We start from the raw sequence: 15,599 nt of genomic DNA, 5'->3' as shown, positions 1-15,599 counted from the left end.
GCATCTCCAATACATGGTCCAAAATTTGGCGGCCCAAACCGGAGATGTAAAATTTGGACCATCAAAAAGTGTGTTTTGGAGCTTCGAAAAAAGCTCAACTCCAACAGATGGTCCAAATTGATGGTCCAAAATAGCAACTCTAATAGATGGTCCAAAATGAAGATGTAAAACGACATACTACTAGTGCATTCAACAGAGTTCAAACATCAAATTCAACATAGTTTCATACATCAACTTCAACTACTACTTATTAAAACTACTCCTCATCGGAGCTCCGGAACTATTCCCAGAACTCCTCCTTCGTCGGTTCATCACACCCCTCCTCCTCCTCCTCAAAGTCTGCCCAGTCCTCCTCGGAAGAAGACTCTATGGGGATCACCGTCGAGGGACCGGCCTCATCCTCCTTCTTCTGCTCCGCCTCATGCTTCCAGTAGTACTCCATCTCGGCCTGGACGTACTCCGGATGCTCCCGAGCAAACCTCGCCATCGCCTCCTCATCGGTCTCGCCAGCACTGACGACAACCGATGGCTTCTTCGTCTTCTTCTTCTTCGTCGTGATCTCCTTCATGTTGATGCCATGCGGCACAAGCATCTCCGCTTTCGCCCGACTCTCGATCTCTGGAAAGTTGAGGTGCGACCGAGGCCTCTCGGCACGCCACACCGACACGTCGTAGGCACACGCAGCCTCGTGGGCGGAGGGGTACGTGCCGATCCACCAACGCCTTCCGGCGTCAGAGAACTCCACACCCCAGTTGCCGGAGGGCTTCTGCCTCACGCAGAAGAAGCTCGACTTGCCCTTCGGCGCCATCGGGAGCGGCGTGCCGCCGGGGCGGTGGCGGACGGAGCCGGGCAGGGCTGTTCTTCGGGGTGGCGGTGGCGGAGTTGCGGGGCGGCGGTGGCGAGCGGGGCGGTGGCGGAGCTGCGGGGCGGGCGGGCGGCGGGGCCGGATCCGCGGCGGGCGGGCGGTGGGGCGACGTGGAAACAGCGGCGGGGGGCGGGGCGGCGCCGGATTTGATGCGGGCGGCGTGTGGCGGGGCGGCGGTGGGGTGTGGAGGCGGCGGGACGGCGGCGGACGAGTGGGAGGTCGCGGGCGGGCGGGCGGGAACGGAAATGAAGTGGCGGTTGGTCGTTCGCCGACGGCAGCTGGTTTTGGACCAGATGCATCTCGTGATGTATATTTGCATCGCGAGGTGTTGCGTTTTACATCACGAGGAGGCCGCGGTCCAATTTTTTTTGCATATGGACCGTCTGTTGGAGCAGCGTTTTTTGCCCGAGATGGTCCAAAAGTTAGTTATTTTTACATTTGGACCATCTATTGGAGATGCTCTTAGTATTAGCCGGGTAACCAAGAAAGACACAAGGCACGGAGCGAGGAGCAAGTTTATGAGGGGCGGTGGAGGCGACACTAGGATAACAGAGGCAACCAAAAATTCGGAGACCATCATAGGAGGGAGGGGAACTGAAGAGGAGATGATGAGGTGTATAACTCCAACGGACATGACAAGGGCGAAGGTTAGCAAGAAGTGTGGCGGTGGCAAGGGCATCCGACCAAAACCGGGGTGGCATGTAAGCGTGGAACAAAAGAGTGCGGACACAGTCGTTAAGAGTGCGAAGAACCCGTTCTGACCGGCCATTTTGTTGGGAAGTGTATGGACATGTTAACCGGAAAATAGTGTCGTGGTTGGAGAGAAGGGTGCGGATGGTAATGCTGTCGAATTCCTTCCCGTCGCCAGTTTGAAGAGCATGTATCGGACGGCCAAATTGTGTAGACACATAGGAATAAAATGCGAGGAGAATCGCGGGAACGTCGGATTTCCTACGAAGCGGAAAAGTCCACACAAAGTGAGAGTAATCATCAAGAATAACAAGGTAATATAAAAAACCAGAATTACTTGTAATAGGTGACGTCCATACATCGCTATGACTAAATTCAAAAGGATAAGATGCAACTGTCGAAGAAGAACTAAACGGGAGTCTAACATGTTTGCCCATGCGGCATCCTTGACAAGAATGAGCATCCGCTATATTGCATGAAAAAGAAAAATCCTTGACTATTTGACGAAGTACGGTGGAGCTAGGATGGCCGAGACGGGCGTGCCAAAGATCAACGCCAGCGGAAAGAGCGAGAGGTCCAGCACGTGAAGATGATGAAGGCTGGATGGGGTACATGTCGCCGGGAATGTCACATCGGTGAAGAACCATCCGAGTACGGGCGTCCTTAACAGAGAAACCATCTTCGTCAAATTTGACAGTTATAGAATTATCATGGGAAAGAGTACGAACAGAGACTAAATTCTGAATAAGTTGAGGAGACACTAGCACATTATTAAGAGAAAATGGGCTAGACAGAGAAGGAAAAGGACTATAACCAACATGACTAATGGGAAGACCAGCGCCATTACCGACGATGATACAGGAAGAAGTGTGAACGGGATATGCGGAGGAAAGGTTACCCGGGTAGGCTGCATGAGATGATGCACCGGTGTCCATGAACCAGTCGCCACCGCCAGTGTAGGAACCGAGCTGAGGCTTGTACTGCAGCGCCGAGAGCAAGGCCGGGCCAGGGAACCCCATCACCCCCCACTAGGGTTCGGCGCACCATAGCCGAACGATGCAGGTTAGGTGGGAGGCGGTGGTGTAGCGGCGCCGGGCTGAGGAGCGGCGTAGAAGGCTTGGTGTGTCGCCGGTCGAGGCCCGAGAAGACCCGGGAGTGGAGCGCTGGAACTGGCATCGTGTAAGCATGAACCACCCCAGTCCAGTGGTTGTGGCCGGTAACCCAAGGCGGTGAAGGGAGCTGCTGCTGCTGCTGACCACCATTGCGTGGCTGACCGCCGCCGTTGTTGGAGCGGTTTCCACGACCACGGCGCCCACCACGGCCGCGGCGATCGCCCTGGTTGGGCTGTTGTTGTGGAGGCGGTGGGACGGGTGCTGGAGGCCGGGGCAGGAAGGCGCCGTACCCGCCCGCAGCAGCGGGTGCTGTAGGCAGAGGCGGACGGGGTTGCGGTGGCAGCGGAGCGCCGTGGCCCCCGGCAGGATGTGTTGATGAAGACCCGCCGTGGGAGAAGCCAGCGGCGAAGGCGGTGTGAACTGCACGAGCCCGCAGATTCTTCAGGCGACGCTCCTCGAGACGAAGATAGGCCACCGCCCGCTCATAAGTAGGTTTAACCATAAGAGTAAGATTGGATGCGGCATTATCGAGATCTTCGTTGAGGCCGACTGTGAGGGTGGAGAGGAGCAGCTCGTCCCCAACCTTGAAGCCGACGTCGTTGAGCTCGTCAGAGAGGGTCTTGAGGCGCATGCAGTAGGCGTCAATGGAGGAGTCGTTTTGGTGACAACCAAAAAACTCCTGCTGCAGAAAGACGATCCGTTGGAGCTTGTTGTCGGCGAAGAGGCCAATGATCTTCGTCCACACCATGTTGGCATCGTCATCGTCGCGAACAATGGTGTGGAAGATGTCCTTGGACACGGTGTGAAAGAGCCACCGGATGATGGTGGCGTGAACCGCCATCCAATCCTCATCGCAACGCATGGCGAGGAAGTCGGTGGTGCCGTCGATGTGATCGCGGAGATTGTACTCGCGGAAAAGGAGGTGAAAGTAGGTTTTCCAGGCATAGAAGTTAGCCTCCGTGTGAGAGAGCTTGATCGGGACGCGATCGAAGATCGGGACGTCGCGGATGTATGCCGGGTTAGGGAGGGAACCGGCCTCGGAGGAAGAGGCGAACGGGTTGCTGCGATGGGTGAGGCTTGAGTGAGACATGGCTGTGGTGTAGGAGAGGATCGGGTGTGGGCTAGGGTTTTCTTTTGAGGAAGAAGCAATGCGGCGTTGCGAGGGTTTTGGGAACAGGGGCGATGCGGCTGGCAGGCGAATGCGGCGCGGGTGGGGGCGGAAGCAGGAGAGGTGGCGCGGGTTGGGACGTGAGGTGCGGCAGCGACTAGGGCGACGGTGCACCAGGGAGTCGCGCGGCGGGAGATGGCGCAGCTGCAGGCTAGGGTTGCGGCGTGCGAGAGAAGGCACAGCGGCAGGCTAGGGCGCGCGAGGGAGGAACGAGTTAGGCTGATACCATGTATACAATTGATGCAACTCACGATATATTCATCGGGTGCGTATGCACGTATATATATAGATACAAGGGAAGTCTAGACCTCAACTATACAAGGAAGGAGGTAGACTTGTTGTACAAAAAACACACATGCAATATACATCTGAACACTGGCTAGCCGGGATCTAGAATTCCCATTAGATGAACTGGTGGGCATGGATGTGTTATCATAGCTCAGGACCCTACGTGTGTGGCGCGGCCGATTGATGCCTGCATGCTTGCGCGTACATTCAGTTTTTGCAATTATTATTAGATGTAGTTGGCCGGCGAGCGGCTGTAGTTCCTTACTGCGGCGAGGCGGCAAGCTCGTTCCGATGCAAGCGCTGATTTGTGCACACAACATAAGGGCTGAGATGTAAGGTTCTGGAGAAGAAACGATGGTGATGGGCGGCTGTAAACGGATACGCAGCTGCACACATACGAACAGGAGGGGATCTGAGCTCCACCTTCCGTCGGATTCGCCTGGCAGTCATTATCGCTGACTCGCCGGACGCGCGCGACCTCGCTTCGCGCTCGCGTCCTAGGTCATCTTCCCCGGCGCCGGAAGTACCTCGGCCAAGCCAGATAAGAAATTATAGTTCTTCCCCTGCTTCGCCTCATGGTTCGCTGATTCACCAGCTGCCATTATCGGGGAAGAACGAGCACAGGGAGAGGAAGAGGAAAGGGCGAAGGGTGCGCAAAGGTGTTTTCTGTAAATATGTTGGCTAGGGGGCATCCCACCTTCTATCTAATCCGTCCATATATCATCCGGTGGCTCTAGTGGTAAGTTTCCAGATTTTCAGTGAATTACCGTTTTCATCTGATACTTCGCCTTTTAACAAACAACTAAACTTTACCTGATTCGCAGAAGAAAAAACTTAACTCAACCTGCTCCAGAAAAGCATTTCTTTCTACTATAACGGTGCATTTCCCATGTAAAAAAAGGTGCATTTCCAATGTACTAAGACCATGCTTCAATGAGCATTTTATATCTACTACACGGGGAAAAAAAGACTTAGCTGTTGTCGGTCAGGTTCATGGTTTCCGTTGGTTTCCCTAGTTTTCGGGGGCGTACTCAGCTTCTGGAGGCGGAAAGAACCGCAGAGGAATGCACGGAGGACATTTTATGTTACATCCATATTTGATTTTTTGGTTGTTCGTCACAAAGTCTCAACAGTGGAGCTCGACGAGTTCTTCATGTTGATGGAGTCCCACAAGGAGATGGTAGCTCTACAGACGAAGCGGGGCCGTGCCTCATACGATGCGGAGGCCCCCTACTCCGGCGAGAAGGAGGACCATGCGGTCGACATGCTGCGCTCTCATATGGCTCTGGCGAGGGACCCTGGTGTTTTCTTGTTTAATTTAAAGTTTAAATTAGAATGTATTTGTTAATGTTCAAATTGATTGGATGAGAACTGCTTAAGCGTATTTTTTGTACGTTATCACTACTAAGTTTAATTATTCAAACTGATTACTACTATTTCATTAAATTCAACTTGGTATATATGCGAAAGAAATTCAACTTGGATTTCTAATGAGAATCATCATTCAATATTTTATCATACTGTAGATATTTTATCATTAATTTCCCTATTTTTTATTGTGAAAGTTTAGTTTGTTTTCGATAAATTTGGTCAAATTTTATAAAGTATGACTAGGTTAAAGTTAATATGTGGAAGAAATAAGACACGCCATGGTAGGATGCAGATGCATATACACCGACATTTTTGCAGCGTGCATAAACTGATTAGGTCGCATATTTAGTGCGACCTAGAAGACAACAAAAATATATTTAGGTCAGATCGTGCATTGCACCAAATAACTCAAAAAACTTATTTCTCACACATCAGGAAGAAAGAGCCATGGAATGTAATGGCGTGTTTGGTTGGAAGGATCGAGCGGTGGAGAGAAACACACAGGACAAGTGAGCTTTTAGCTTTGCCTTTACACTGCAGAATCTCCTGTCTGCGCTAAAGGTAGAAACGTTCTTGACTTTGGCAGCCAGACACTCACGGACCTGATTCGCCTGAACAAATCGATCACACATTATTTGTGCTACTGTATATACTGCCTTGGTTTCCTAAGAGCAACCAGGGCCGGTCCTGAGATTTTGGGGGCCCGGGGCAAGACTAAACCTTGAGGCCCTTCACATAAAGATAAATAATTATTGCAGAAAGTATGTTTCGATAGTTAAAGGAAATACAATATTTTTATCTTATGTCTTTTATGTACTAATATGTCCGGTAGCTTTATTAGTAAGTTTATCGCAAATTCATTGATCCCAATCAAAACTATAGTAAAATCCGGTACCTTGTCAAGACTAACAAATGATTGAAATGCCCATGATCAGTCATGTCGTCCATTTAGATGTTAGCATTGTATTACGTATAGCCCCTACCTTATGGATTAGTATTAGTTCATTCCTCTATAACGTCAATAATATCTATTCATTACCAGTACTCATAAATCGATTATTAGTGCCCAGTTGCAAACAACACAAAGGCCATGTTGGTGATCATTTACAAATTTTAATCAACCATGATTGTAAATTTTCATAGTCCATGTAGACTACCTATATAATAGAGATTAGACTCAAAAGAAAGAGTAGAGACATACCTTCTCTTCTACTCCTATGTAACTAGACCAGCAGTTCTACTATAATTAAGCAACATGACAAAAGTTTTGCCGCAGTATCTGTACCACCAGCCACTCAATTGTGTAAGTGCCTGTACATGGTATGAAGTTTAGACAACCTTCTATAGAATTTGATAGATAAGGATTAGATCATTTATATAGAAAGGAATACAGTCTGCAGGTCGAAAGACCGTTCATAATAATTAGAGCAGGTCATTTATATATAAAAAAACAATCTCTGAGTAGCGCATTAAGCGGCAGCAAAATAGTAGAAAATATTAAAAGCAAGGCATTTATACAAAAATGGCTAGTGACAATCAGGTAGCAGCCTAAAATAGTTCCTTCATCAAGAATGGCTTAAGTTCCTCGTCGGAGGAAAAGTTTAGTAATGCTGACCCAAGTGAAGAAAAAAATACTTTCCTGGATAAAACAACAATCTGAAGAAAAAAATTAAACCTCTCCCCATAAAACTATAGTTCAGTCTTCAGTAATTAATTCAACATCAACAGTATATGCGAACATCAGGAGGGAAGCATATGTTCCTTTTGCATTTGACAATTAAACCTCCCACCAAAAAAGGCAGTCTGCAAAAGCATGGTTCCAAACATTTTAGAGCAACATTTAAGAGCATGTTGGCAATACAAAGCAAAAAAAGAAAAGCAATAACTGGTCGTACAACAAAGCAGGAGTGCATATGAGCTACTACTGTGACGTTTAGTTATGACTCAAGTGCAGCATAATAAGATCATGTTCATAAACTGCAAAACAATAACAAAAGACCTTGATTTATTATTTTCCATGGATTTAAGTATTTTCCATGAGAAATTTCTGCTGTAACCAAGCCTCCAGCTCAAACCAAAATATTTTAGCATCACTACTTGAGTAGTTTTCTGTTTTCTGTAAGGTGTAGATCTGATGCTACACACTCTGATCAGTGTGCAGTAGTAATTTATGATTCGGGTATAATGGATACTCGAGAGTTTTTCTTTTCTTCAAATGAGGTATACAACTATACACACTGGATAGTTGAGTTCCATGGTAATAAATATTCAGAGAAGAAATATATCACGACAGTCATTGTAACTCATTTCATGTAACGGAAATCACAAAAGGGGGAAGATGCTTTCATGAAAGAATCTAAAATCATTCACTGGATAACAAATATTGTTTATCTACTACCAATTATATATCACATGTGATGTATGTACATTACCAAAACAGAGCAAGTAACAGGAAGCACATTATTATTTTGACCTGAAGTGTATGCAGATGGCACAAACAGGATATTCTAATTATTCTACTGGCTCTAGGCCCAAAAGAATGAGCAAGAAGAAAATAAATTTGCCTGATAAAAAATCCATTCATGACTTGAAAAAGTATTTCTCTCCCCCTTGATCACTATCGTGATATAACCTATTATTGTCCACCTTTATTTATCATTTCTTTTGGTAGAGAGCAGGTGGTCCAATAGATGCCACAGAATACTGATAATTAGTCCCAACAATGAGGTGATGTAAACCGCTTGATCACATTCATTATTATACTTCTACTCTACCTCTGACCCTGATCTCCATCATTTTAATTTAACTTTTGAACCTCTGGGAAATTCATGTTAAGCATGAAAATATGAGATGCAGAAGATCTATATGAAAGTAATGAAACTAACTTAAGCTTATGTTCCACTGTTCCCCGATATGGCAAATACAGAGCTTTACATTCATTGCATGATGCACATCCTATGGATTCTTTACTTAGTAATTAGTAATTGCTACTCTTCCCTTGGAACATTTCTGCTACTTAGTATAGAAATTTTACTGCACGCCTCTATTTGAACCAAGCAATGTGTATTGTAGGAACTAAAACATATGCAAGGATAACCTAAAACTTGATCCTCGATTGAGTGAACTGCTCAATCGAGTAAACTACTCAGTACTCGATACTATACAAAGGGCAAAGGAACATAAAAGATGTTCTAACCAGATCCAACTGATGTTTCTCCAGGAACCCACAATTCCATCTTTTGCAGAGCTGGAGATCCAACGGCCAAGATCACAGACAAACAATATACATATTACCAATTACCATGCCTGACCGACTGAGAAGCAAACTAAGAAATAAAGTTTGCGACTGAAAAGAAACATCAAGCATCTTGCAAAATTAAGTAACCAGATTGTTGATAATGGAATCATAATCATAACTAAATTATAAACTCACCCTTCACTTGCATCTGCAACATCTCTGTAGCATGAATTGAGTTTTTACTGGCATCCACTTCATTCAAAGCTAAGCCAAAATCAGGAGTGAAATCTGTCAAGGTAGCACTTGATTCATTACCAAAACTGTAATCACTTCAACTCCCAAAGCTTTTAATGGAGGGAAGCTTCAAAGAGACTGGTAGTAAAAAGTGAACATGAAACTAAACTTAATCAGCTAGAGACGCTACTAGCACCAGCAGGTCTGCATCTTCATAGACAGTGCAACTACTTGCTGGTCCGATAGTAATCTACAAACAACTGGAGCAACCATTCAGGCATAGGCAAGAATAGGGACATAGAAACTAATAATGGAAAACAACAAAATTGGGCGCTCACCACCTCACCTCCAGTCAATGGTGATGCCTCCAGGAAAAGCCGCTGGGCCAGCGGCAGCCATGTTAGGATTAATCTTGTCTAGCCGAGCTGAGAGAGTCAGTTAGTTTGTTAGCTGCGTGAGGGTCGTGTGCCTAGAGTGATTCTAGGAGGAAGAAGTGGTCAAGATAAGATTAGATGGGTGCATGTGAACTGGCGTGAGTGGGTCAGTTTGTTAGAGATTAGTCGGTATGTGATGTTAGTGGCCGAGAGTGGCTGCTGGGCAGTACGTGTGTGAGTCTATTTAAGCAGTGTAATCCCGTTTGGTTGAATTAAAAAGAGAAGAGAGAAAATGTAGCACTTGTGGCTGCCAAAGGAGAGAGTCTCAGCGAAGCTTTTGTTCTTTTCTTTGGCTAGTGTGTGTGCGTGTGAGTTTGAAAGAGTGTGTTGTGAGAAGCAATCTAGAGGAAGAACAAGGCTGCTGCGAGAGGCAGCGCCAACATTTGAAGAGAGGAAGAAGAAGGGGCTGAGCGATTCAGCTCCAACATTTGGTATCATGAGCTTGGTTGTCTTGGGGCGTCGTTGCTCTTGCCGGAGGTGTGCCGGCGATGGCGGCGTTCGTCGGTGGCGCGCAATGAAGCTCCGGGCCGTGTGTCAGCCTATGAAGGTACGCGGCGGCGCTGTACGGCGGCATGGAGGCCGCGGCGGTCGTGGCACGGCAGCTATGGAGTGGCGGCCATGGTCGGCGTGATGGCATGCACGCGGCGGACTCCACGTGAGGTGGAGGACGACGGCGAGAGGTGGAGGCTGTCGGCGGCACGATGTCATTGGAGGCTAGTTGCGGTGCGAGGCCGCTAGGAGGAGGAGACGGCGGTGTGATGCCACCACAGGAAGGAGACGGTGCGATGCCGCTCGGTGCGGCGGCGGCGCGATGCCGTCGGGCGCTAGCAATGGCAGTGTAATGCTGCCACAAGAAGACGACGGTGAGATGCCGTTCCAAGAAGACGGCAGTGAGATGCTGCTGAGAAGATGTACGGCGGCGCGAGGTCGTCATGAGGATCAGCGCAAAGCTAGTCGATGGTGGTGTGACGCCATCATCGTCATGAAGTTATCCTCGGTGGTGTGATGGCATCCCCAAGATGAGTCGCTGCAACGGCGGCGGCAAGACGTACGTGACCAGGTGTGATGCCGGTGCAAGTGGAGATCCATGACGCGGTGACAGGCGCTGTGACAGCGTCATCCACAGCAAGATGTCATGTGTGGTCTCGGTGCTGCAAAGGCAAAGTTCATGGAAAGAGGTTGCAGGTGATCTGCATCAAGATTAGAGGAGTTGACATGACAAGATTAGGGAGGTGAATGTTAAGATTATTCTTGTCTAGCCAAGCTGAGATAGTCAGTTAGTTTGTTAGCTGCGTGAGGGTCATGTGCCTAGAGTGATTCTAGGAGGAAGAAGTGGTCAAGATAAGATTAGATGGGTGCATGTGAACTGGCGTGAGTGGGTCAGTTTGTTAGAGATTAGTCGGTACGTGATGTTAGTGGCCGAGAATGGCTGCTGGGCAGTACGTGTGTGAGTCTATTTAAGCAGTGTAATCCCGTTTGGTTGAATTAAAAAGAGAAGAGAGAAAATGTAGCACTTGTGGCTGCCAAAGGAGAGAGTCTCAGCAAAGCTTTTGTTCTTTTCTTTGGCTAGTGTGTGTGCGTGTGAGTTTGAAAGAGTGTGTTGTGAGAAGCAATCTAGAGGAAGAAGAAGGCTGCTGCGAGAGGCAGCGCCAACATTTGAAGTGAGGAAGAAGAAGGGGCTGAGCGATTCAGCTCCAACAAGCCAATGCTCCTACCAGTGATTGACATGAAATGGCGGAGAAGGGGGAGCGGCGAGGGGGGCTCCACAAAAAGATATGATTGTCACTCTCTAGCTTTCATAGTTTCAGAACAAATACAAAAGGACCGGAAAGCAACCATTTCCTGAAATCACATCTTAGATCCTATTTAAAGAAGTAACATGTCAAAGCAAGCAAATTTATTAAATCTGGGTGTTTGTTTAAAAAGAACTATATACAAAGTAAACTGTGTGTAAAATGACATTTAGGTTCTTGTAAATCATTTAACTCTCCAAGAATAATTTTCCAGTAAAATCATCATTGATAAATCATTTAACTCTCCACTTGACATTCATAAAATTTCCATATTCATTATCTGCATCACTAATCATACATATGGATACTACTTCAGTGATTAAAGGCCCTTGATCTACCATTTATCCATATGAGATCAGCCCAACATCTGTCAATCCAAGCCTTGCAGCAGATACCTAGACACCTGAAAGACAAAATATCATACGTTACCAACTCAAATATGATTGGTGATGCAGAGAAAACCGGTCAATGACACGCGTTTTTTTATTTCTCATCAACATTGCCAACTCTTAGTATTAGACCCAAGCAAGAACATGATCCGCTGTCTCTCTCTTTCTTTCAGAACCAAAATCTTGATCCTAATCCACTGCACACAATACATATTTGCTTAAGGGAGCACCCAACTTTCACATTCTAGTCTGCACAACAATCCTATCGCTCAAATATTTGCTACGGGGCTACAACACAACTATGAAACAAATAAATAATTCTAATAGGCATGTCATTGACGATTCTATTCCCAAATGAAACCAGATAAATAAGAGACAAAGGGGCAGCAAGGCTTGACTACAGATCGTCCAAACTCATCGTCCCAGGCTCCATTGACTACTTTTCTTGCTACAAATCCACATCTGATGGGGGCATATCCTTGAAGTAAAAGCATGAACATGTAATGCCAAATAGTAGAATTTGGAAAAGATAAGTACCTGCACAGAGCTATAGCAAAAGCAGTAGCAACGGCCCCAACCTGGAGGAGAAGCAATTACAGATAGTGTCTGTCCCAAATAGAAGAGCATCACTGGCCATCAATCAGCTACAAAGCACATAGTTAAAGTTAACAAACCCTAACCACATCCCTGCGAATCACGATAAATAGACCTAGATAAGCAGCGGGACGGAACAAAGCGAGTATATAGGACCAATCAAGGGAGCAAGAAAGAACCTCTTCCATCTCCGTCAGGTGGCCAAGTTGACAGCAAGTGATGCGCACGTACGTGAGTGTCACCACCCGCCGATCCAGCTGCAAGACGACGAATGAATCAAGAACATCTACACAAGATATGGCTAGGAGGGGACCGTATAAGAGCGGGAGGAAGAGCACCTGAAGGACAACGACAATGGCGACGTGGACGGCCGTCTTGGCGATTGTTGCTCCTCCCGTGATGGCGAGGCACCGCCGTCGCCTTTGGCCCTGCCTCGTTGGTGACGCGGCGACACGCAGGTGTCATCCCACGCGCAGAGGTGGCTATCGGCCGAGAAGACGAACCAGAGGCCGCGGAGGCATGCTTCACACGACCCTCGTACGGTATTGCCCAGTCACCAACCTTGCTCCTATGCTGCCGCTCACTATCGCCGTGTCTAGGGAGGAGGAGGGGGTGGCCGCGTGAGAGGGACGGGAGAGCAGCGGCGGAGGCCAGCTCGGCGACGGGAGAGGAGACCGAATGGGAGCGCGGCGACGGCTGCAAGAGCGAAGGGAAGGGGCGCGGTGGGGATCGAGGCTAGGGTTATCACCCAATCGATGCCCTCCTCTCCTTTACATAGACATGACCCACCCACAGATCGCCACGCAGGGGTAAGGACGCAAAATCCCACTAATGCCCTCTGTGGGATCAAGTAATTACAGGCGGTGGCATGCAATTTTGACCGCGGGCCAACCACACCGGACCTTTGTGCACCCATAGTCGCAGACAACGGTGACCCACCAGCCGTGCACCCCACGAGTCAGGGAGAGAGGACCAATATTCGAGGGTAAGAGGAAAAAGGAACTGTCCGCTGCTCCGGTTGCATATTTTATCCAATGGCTCAGGTCATCCTAGGGGTAGATCCAATGGTCCAAAACGCATCAAGACGCAGATTCAACGGCCCAGAAGCCAAAAACGCTGAGAAGCTCCAGGTTTAGACGTGAATCTAACTATGGGATTGTAATTGTGCCCAAACAGTACGATCCGTGTGGTCTCATGGGAGGCAGCGACTCGATATATCCGGCAGTGCAGCCCTCCTCTGACTCGACGCGCCACCACACGTGCACAGTAGACGGGTATCAAGCATCACCATCTTTGCTCTATTCGTGCACGCGTGTAGTATAGTCATTATTGTCTCCTGTTTTTCTAACCAATTGGGTGTATAATTTTTGTCTTGTGGTTTAAGAAAGGAAATTAAGAGCGAATTTTTTCATAACTACATCTAATTAATTGCATGCAATAACTCCTCGTACTAATCAATCACGAGGACCCTCAATAGCACGGAGGAAGGAGGCCCAGAAATCAGGAAAAACGTTGTAGGACTCCCATTTTCTCGATTTTGAGTATGTTAATAAATCGGGATTCTGGGCTTGGGCTCTTGACCTATTAACATCAATTGGGGGCCCCTTGGCACCTCGGGGCCCGGGGCGGCCGCCCCGCTCACCCTCCTCAGGGCCGGGCTTGAGAGCAACTCCAACGGGGTGACCTATTTTGTCCGTCTGCGTTCGTTTGGGTCGGCGCGGATAAAAGTGGTGGCCCAACGCACCGATTCAGATCCAAATCTCGTCCGCCTGGTGTTCGCGTCGACTCATTTCTGGCGCAAAATTACGCCGGAAATGCGTCGCCGCGGACGCACCACGCGTCTCCTCCGCGTCCGTCGCGGCCATCTGTAGGCCACCCAACTACCACCCTTCTCTTATTTATGACGACCACCGACAACGGGCCGAGTAGTCAGTCAGTGGAAGCGTTCTTTTTTTACCACACGTGCGGTGGGGGCCGGCCTCATTCACTTCCGTCCACATTTGGCCCCCACCACTCCCTTTGCTTCCTTGCTGACGGCAGCAAACCCTAGCCTAGCAAACGATGGCGCCTGGTCGTCCCATGCCCCTCCTTCCCCTCCTCCTCCTGCGCCAGCACGTTTTCGCTCAATTTGCCGGCGCCTGCACATCCTGCTGCACCAAGCGCGGTGGCACTCGGAGTACAGGCAGCCGCTGCCCTACCCCGACGCCACGCTGCCGCACCACTGGCAGCTGGATCCGCAGCGGATCCCGATGCCGAAGGTTCCGCGAAGCCAGAGGGCGCACGATGAGGAGGTGCGTAGGCACCGCGCGCAGCTCACGCTGGAGCTGCGGTGGATGCCCGAGTACACCGCCGATTCTCCCAACTAGGAGGCTTGGTTTGCCCTCGAACACGGGGAGCAACGGTGTGCAGCCGTCGACGCCGTCCCTCCGCCATTTCCACCGCCGCCCCCGCGGGTAGAGCCTGAGGAAATGGAGGCAGAGGCGGAATACCAAGCCGCCCTCGAGGAAGCCCTGCAGCACGCGCGGGAGGCGGGCCGGTTTGAGGAAGACGCGCACTGGGATGGGCTGATGCAGGCCCTTGCCCTGTCTGCGGCGGGGGACTCCATCCACACCCCGCACTTCGTCCCACCTCCGCCACCGCCGCCGCCAGTGGAGCCCAAGCTGGAGCCGACGCGGAAGCGCTCCCCGCCTCCAACCACTTGGTGGGAGGAGGCCTACACGTGCACACGCCAGTACCGCGAGTGGGTCAACGCGCCTCCTGTCCACTACGCCGCGACGTCGGCGCAGGTGGCGGCCCACCTTGAGCGCTGGAAGGCGCACTGGCTCCGCCAGGAGGAGGCCGACAGCGCGCGACAGATGCGCTACGAGCAGATGCAGCCACACGACACGGAGGCGCTCTAGCTTGAAGAAGAGGAGCGCGCGCGGCTAGCCGCAATGCCGCTGCCCCAGCAAACGCCGGAGGAGGCTGCCCTGGCAGCGTACCAGGCGGCGTTTGGGTGGGCTGGCCCTGCTCCCTTCTTCGTCGACCTCACCGGCGATGGCGACGTCGACGTCAAGGGCAAGGGCAAGGCCGACGACATCTAGGGCAGCTTGCGGGGTGGCAACATGCGAGCGCAGACTTTTTTTATGTTTTAATTAATGTTTAATTAGGTTTAAGTGGACTTCGATCGGCGGTTGACCGGCCACTTATGTTTAATTATGTTTATTTTCTGCGAACTGTTTTTTCTTTTCCACCCCGACACATTTGGGTCCGCCTCGTGTTGGGCGGTCAAGCCGACCCATTTGAGAATGCGGGCGCGCATGACCGCCTGGCCGACCCAAACGGACAAAAAACGGACAAAACGCGCATCCATTTGGATCGCCCCGTTGAAGTTCCTCTAATGATGCTATTAGAATACGTACACATATTTCCGAGAAGAAATTC

The 15,599-nt window shown here is 49.5% G+C and overlaps 1 pseudogene; it reads right to left on the bottom strand.

The window, feature by feature from the left end:
• Positions 1-256: 256 nt before the first annotated feature.
• LOC125516440 lies at positions 257-808 on the bottom strand (annotated as a pseudogene).
• Positions 809-15,599: the final 14,791 nt, after the last annotated feature.

Source organism: Triticum urartu, chromosome 6, assembly GCF_003073215.2.
Source record: "Triticum urartu cultivar G1812 chromosome 6, Tu2.1, whole genome shotgun sequence".
NCBI lineage: Eukaryota > Viridiplantae > Streptophyta > Magnoliopsida > Poales > Poaceae > Triticum > Triticum urartu.
Note: the sequence above shows the minus strand (reverse complement) of the source record. Positions and strands in the feature narration are given on the sequence as shown.